Consider the following 7255-nt stretch of genomic DNA (forward strand, 5'->3'; position numbering starts at 1 on the left):
AGCATCAGTATAAGAATGACAATAATCTTTAGAGCACTTTTCTAAACCCACACAACAAAGTTCTTCACACTAGGGGGATGTGACACTAAAACTGTCACATCCCTCTTATCTTCCTCCCTCATGTTTCTATTTGTGTTTCCTGTTTTATTTTGATATTTACCTCTTGTCTGTTTCCAGGTCCCTGCACTTCCTGCCCTCCTGTGTTATTACCTGACCCTGACCTGACTTTTCCCTACATGTAAGATTGAACCTATTTTCTAAGTAGAGACTGTGACCTTCACAGTGTCTCGAGTCCAGATTTGAGTCCACTCTCTGTGTTCAGTAGTTAAAAAGTCCCATATGACCCTAAGTTATGTTTAATTGTTATGCAACCTATGTTTATTATTATTATTATTATTATTATTATAACCATGACAATGATGATCTACATTGTGGCCCTGAGAGCTCCAGAAAATCAGTTGTTTTATTACTTCCTGTTCAGGTCTGTCATGGATCTGCAGTGTTGCTCATTGTCAGAGGAAACCTGTTGAGAGACGTGTTTAGCAGAGAAAGCTGGGATTAATCCATCAGCACCGCTGTGACAGGCTCTCTGAGCGAGAGCGCTCTGATCTTGTCTCAAAGTAAAGTAAGTAAGGGTGTCTGCTGATCTTTTTAAAGTAAAAGTTCACCGGCCGCTCACTGTGAGCAGCTTTCCTCTCATTTCAATAACTGACTTTGGTTATTTTGATCTTCAGGTGTCACCCTCTCTCTGTCTCTTCCCTCTTCTCTCACACAGCCCTCCTCTTCCTCTTGCTGGACCTCTCTCATTTCCCCCATTTTGGTTTCTGTCAGTCATTTGCTCTCTTTTGGCCACTCTTGTACTCTGTCCATTTCTGAGCCCAAAGTTGTTGGTTTTTTTTTTTAATTGTTTAAATTATTATTATTTATGAAATCTTTCTTTCTTTCTTATTTCTTTTTTACCTTTTCTGTTCCTCCCTTTCTCCTTTCCCTGTCTTCCTTTTTTCCTTCATCCCTCCTCTCCTTTCCTTTTCTGTTTCCTTCTTTTCCTTATCGTCTTTGTTGCCTGTTCTACCTCATCCTGTCTTCCTTCTTTCCTTCCCCTCTCTTTCTTCCCTCTGTCCTTCCTTCCTCCTGCTCCCTCCTCTTTGATAACATTGACTGGATTTCCTTTTCTTCTCCAGCTCTCTCATTCTGTGGTAAAAGAAATCCTTTCAGAATTTTTTCACCTCTCACTTTGACCATTGACAGGGAATGTGAGGAGATTATTTTGTTTTTTTTTAACACTTTTTTTTTAAAAATACATTTTTTTCGGCCTTGGAGATTATTCCTCATCACTGCAGTGAACCACACACTTTCATTCAGACTGTATTTGTCTCTTTCACCTTTCATCTCCTTTTTGTATCTCTCTCGTTCCTCTGACTTTTTTTTCGTTTTCGTTCTCAGTGCCCATCAGTGTCTGTATATTAATGCAAAACATTTTTTTATGTCACATCTGCTCTGCTCCTCTCTATACAGACCTGTAAACTCATTTCCTAACCTTGTTAGCCTTTCTTCCACCGGCGTCTGTAACTCAGTGGGTTTCTCTAAAACACAATTATGGGATTTTCTCTCTAAGATGAAAATTCCAGACCTCTGTCTCACTGCCCACATCTACAGAGTGTTCAGTGATTCATGTGGGTGCTGGCATCACAGACATCTGTTCTCCTACTGGGAAAATAAACCAACCAAATCAAAACTGTACAGGTGGGGTTAAGAATGGGGATGTCACTGTTCTGCACCAGACGACAACTGAAGGAGGATTTCCACATGGCGATGAACATTGACCGTACAGTCCAGACCCCAGTTGACTCAAAGAAAAATTACATTCAATACAAAATGTTGTTGACCCAAACAGACCAAGGAGAGAGAGTACAAACACCAGCAGCAGCGTCAAGAGCTATCAATTATTTTGATCAATCAACAAACAGCAATGATGGAAAAGAGCAATAATAATAATAATGATAATAATAATATCCTACACTAAAATAGTTTACGTAAGCTTAAAAGTAAAATTTATATAAATGGCTGAAAGTCATTGTTGAAATCCAAACAATTTATAGAATCTAGACTTGGTGAGATTCAGATTCAGGTCCTGGGGCAGGTGGATCTCTAAAGACCTCCAATCAGATTCATGGGTGCACACAGTGAGCTGCCAAAGCCTCCCTGATAAAAGAGGCAGACATTTGGACCGGCTGTGACTGAGAACATGAGAGCAGATAAGAACATGCATTTCTTCTGCCACACTTATAAGAATAACGAGGCTGTCTATCCATTTTTCATCCATCTAACTCTTTTGTTGTCTGGTTTGTAATGAGTATCACATACTAACAGGCTCACTAGCTGCAGATTTTTTCTGTCTCTCATCCATTCTCTCCTTCTTCCTCTTTAGCAGTTCCTCTTTTACTGCGTTTCCTCCTTTCCTCTCTCTCTCTGTCTCTCTTTCTCTCTACCTTTGCATTTCCGTCACATTATCACTTTCCATCTGCCTTTTTATTCAGTGTCTTTAACGTTTTTCCCCCTCATTCCACTTCAGTGTCTCAAACTTCCCCTTCCCCTCTTTGTCTCACTCATTCTCACAAAGACAAATAAGAGGATCTGTTATCAGTTTGCAGCACATTTGCATGTGTGTGTGTGTGCGTGTGTGTGTGTGTGTGTGCATTGAATCTGAATGAGTCTGTTTGCACGAGTGAAGCAGTGCAGGCATTTGAGTGTGAGATGTACCGCAGCACAGCAGAATATGAAAAACCATCCGAGCTGCCTTGTAGTGAAGATTAAGATACAGAGTGAAAGTCAGAGATGCAGAGGAAACAGAAAGAGTAGAAAGAAAATGTTGCACCTCAAGAAACAACATGATAAATAAAATCTCATCATGTGATTATCCAAAAATAATATGGATCATATACTTTACTGATAAGAGCTTTTTTCGTGGAGACTCCACTGCCCTCAGTCTCTTATTCTTTGTCGTGATGAAAATGTTGCTGCAGTCTATCCAAGGATGTAGTTCCCTCTCCTGAAAACAAAGCAGTGTTTTGGTTCTGACCTCCAGCGTTCATAGACTTGCGTCAAATTCTTTGCCACACAATTTCCTAAGTGGACACTCAGCCGCAGCCAGTCTAAAGCTGCTTGTGTGTCCTTGCAAGGAAGAATTTCCACCTTCTTACCTGGCTGATTACCTCTTTTCACCCCTCTGCTAAAATCTCATTACTATTAAACACACTTTGCTACCGCACGGGACGATTTTGCCCTCAGCTTGAATGACATTTTTTTCCTACATTACCATATGAGCTGAAGTAAATGAGTAAACATTGCACAGATAAAACAAATCCCTGTAAACAAGGTGATGTGGATGTGGATTAAGGCTGCATAAACCAAGGGAAATACTGCATCTAAACTCTATCAGGGTTTTTCAAAGTTGGAGTCCTTAGTTTGCCACCTTTTGGCAAAGTGGTACCATTAAAAATAAACTGAATGAGCTCTGCATCATCCTGGGGAGGCGTGTCTCACAGATTGAAAACCTCTACTCCATGTGAAAAACAATGATGCAGCTAAAGGTATAGCTATGACGGATGGCTCCTTCCATATCTGCTCAACCTGTTGCACAAAAACAACAGTCTCCAAAAACAACCATCAGTGCTTGTCTGCTGGGTCAAAGTCCTCCTCCTGGGGGTTGGGGGTTAGAACAACACAATAAAGGTTATATGATTTTTGCCCAAATGAGGTCTCCCAGGAATGTAGAACCACACTCACATTGCAAGCACTTATACCGTGGCACTCAGTTTGAGAGGGATGCACTTCCAGGTTTTTAGTGCTCTCATTATAGTATGCTTTGGGTAAAAGTGTCTGTCAAATGTTTGCAATATAATAAATGAAATATTGGCTGCAGGTGCAAACAGGACACAAAGGCTGAGACTCAAATCAGCCTGAATGCAACCTAGTACCCTGAAGAACTATGTTAATATTGGTTAATTCAGCAATGCAAGATTTATGTCCAGTGAGACCGTTAATTTTTCAGCCCAGGAGGCTGTGCTCACCTCCTGTGCTGAGGGAGTGTAGAAAGTGTTGTCCAACCACGTCTAAAGCGAAAGTGGTTATAGCTGCTCTGAAAGGCCAGTCAAAGATGCAGCGAAATGGTTTTTGCTGTAGAGACACGATGAATGATACAAACGGGGACATTTTCAGGCTGTCTCTACTCGGACACAATCATGACATTGTAATCACATAGATATGTCAAGAATGAAAAAAAGAGTTTATTGGAGAAGTTCACCTGACCAATCCCTGTGTAAAGTAGGCATGATTGTCAGATTGTCCATTTCCGAAAGTTACTCAAATCTTCTGATGCATCCTGTGCAGATACATTATTGGAGACGTGCACAGGGACAGGGGTTCAGGGTTCATTTAATCTGAGGTTGAGATGGTAAATGGGCATCCAGTGAATGCGACTTTCACTCCATAGACCAGAGTTTGCCATCACAATCTATGACCTTAACCAAGCTTTTTACTTACCTACTCTTAACCATAGTGTATTCATCATAACCACAATCTTGTCCCAACCCTGAACCCTACAGTACATGTCATGCATCAGTATTGCAGAACATTAGCAGGGGATGTTTGACAATGTCACTGTCATTGCCAAAGAAAGACCAAGATAGATGACTGAAAAGCAAATGAGAGGAAGATGAGAAAGGAAATAGAATGAAAAGAAATGAAAAAGGAAAAGCAACAGGCAAAAATGAAGTTAACCTGTGATAGATGAAAAGAGAGGAGAGAGAAAGACAGGGGCAGAGAAACGGAGAGAAAGTGAATGACGAGTGAGTTTGAGGACATGTTGTCTTTTAGATGGCCGAGCCAGGTCCATCTAATCAGCAGTAATACCATTTGACCCATTCAGTGGTTTGATTAACCATTGGCAGAAGCAATCAAAGGAAAGCAACAGTGTGGATGTTCCTCCATAACTCTCCTAACTTCACTTCACTGTCATCAAAAACCACTTTCAGAAACAAGAGTGCAGACACAATCAGAATATGGGTGGAGAAGTCAGCCTGAACCTGGAACAGTTAGTGCCTTGCTCTACAAATTCACTATACAAAGAATTGAACTACCAGTACCTCTTTTCACAATAGCACTGTGCTCAACAAGTGGGTTGAATTGCTGAGGTTACGTGTTGAACACGGTACACAGAAAGGCTGGCCTGGACATGTGCAGTGATATGTGCAGATTCTGGGGCACATGAGTTCTGCTCAGACCAACTTATTGGCAGAGGAGGTGCCAGCACAGACCTCCACAATCCTGCACAGTGCTGGCACCTTCATTAATTATTCAGATCTTCCCACACTGCTCTGTGATTCAATGGTAATTGATCTTCTGTACATGGACTGGCTCAATTTCCAAACAGTTAAAGTTTATACAGTGAGATAACTTGGACTGTTGCTGCAGGTTTGTTAAGTAAGCAAAGGCTTTAAACCACACAGAGAATTTAAGTGTCTGATTGGTTTAGGACTGATATATTCATATTCATGCTGCCATAAATCAACCCCACCACTGGTTCAGAGTACCATGATCACTTTTGTTCCAGTTCAAGCTCTGGTTGTTGTGATGACTTGCGCTTTGTGATGCATTCTAGCCACAATGTCTAAATAAAGGGTTAATCTTTACCTCTGTTTATGTTGGTTGCTTGGTCTGCACATAAACTGTACATAAAGATGGGCATGGCCTCCGTGATATCACCTATAGGTTTCTGACAGGCAGTTCTGAAGCTCAGAGTGAGCTGCTTCTCCGTCGCCATCTTGGCAGTGCCAGACTCCGCCTAATTCCTGGATAATCCAAAAATTATTAAAGAGGTGGGTTGTGGGCAGAATCGAGACTTCAGTTCAAGCCGGTTTGTGCCAAGCTCACACTCACTCACAGGTCACTCAAAAGAGCCACACTCTAAATTACGCATAACTAGAAGTCTTTATAAAATTTAAACAGGTGAATTATATATATTTTTTAAATCTCCCCCTGTGCATGTTGTCATTTGTTGTATAAACATGTTTATTTCTGCTGTAAAGTTGGACATTTTAACATGGGAGTCTATGACTCACTGTTGGGGCCAGCCTCAAGTGGCCATTTGAGGAACTTAAGTATTTGTCACTAAAGTTGTGGCTTCATTTTTCAACCAATGATTTGCCACTTTTGGCCCACACACATCCTGTAAAAGAATCCAGACACTGAACTCAGAAAACAGTTTTATGCAAGCAGTGGAACAGAGTTTGTCAGCTGGTTCACTGTAGAAAGTTTTTGAAAGCATATTAACATTTGCGGTTGGATTTTCTTTGGATCATTTTGATGAAGGTGAATGACTCACCTGAATGCACATACAAATAAATCACTCTATCGTTACGATACTGAACGAATCCTTTGAGCATCTTTATTTATATGTAAATAATTCTGCACCTGAGGTACATTATAATTGGACTGTGTATACAGAAACTGTCTGAAGTCATGGAAAGAGAACGACGTCTATGGTGGTTAATGGTAACTGTCAGAACTCATCCTTGCTATTTTCTTTTGGTTCCCCCTGTTAAGATTTAAAAAAACAGCTAGAAACTAGCTGATGCTTGAAACAGGGAACAGTTTGTAATATTTTTTTTCTTGAGTCTTACACTGAATCACAGAGAAGCAGAAAAAGTCAGAGAGAGGGAAAAGTGGAGGAGAAAAACACCTGATGTGCTTCTGTTTCTCTGTTGCATCTGTTTTCTAAAACATCTGTCTTGTGCCTTTTAATGCCGATTATGGTCTGAGGGCATCATGTCTGTTATGAGTGGGATGAATTTCTCTTTCCTGTGTCAGAGACACTTTGTCCTATAGTCCAACACTGTGATTTTAATTTCATTACTAAGCTGAAGTGTTAAATAAATTAGGAGCCGTCGTCTCTTGACAGATGTCAGCAGGCCTGTGGACCACTGCACTACAGTGAACCAACCTGTTGATTGGCCATTTAAAGGGGTTGCATTTCCTAAATTAGCTTGTGCTTGACTGGGTTGCAGAGAGGAGATAATGAGGGGATTGATGAGGATAGATTTGGAGCTGTGACTGTTGAGGTGGGAGGACAATCGGCTGGATTATCTCTATTTGTTAAGATGCTCATTGAGTCAATGTGCAAAGCAATTTGTAAAAGTAGGTTAATAAACACACTGGAGAAGCAGCTAGCATCATGAGAAAATGCAGATTTTACCAG

Source organism: Trachinotus anak, unplaced genomic scaffold (assembly GCF_046630095.1).
Source record: "Trachinotus anak isolate AG129_WGS33_773 ecotype Australia unplaced genomic scaffold, CSIRO_AGI_Tana_v1 ptg000031l, whole genome shotgun sequence".
Classification (NCBI taxonomy): Eukaryota; Metazoa; Chordata; class Actinopteri; order Carangiformes; family Carangidae; genus Trachinotus; species Trachinotus anak.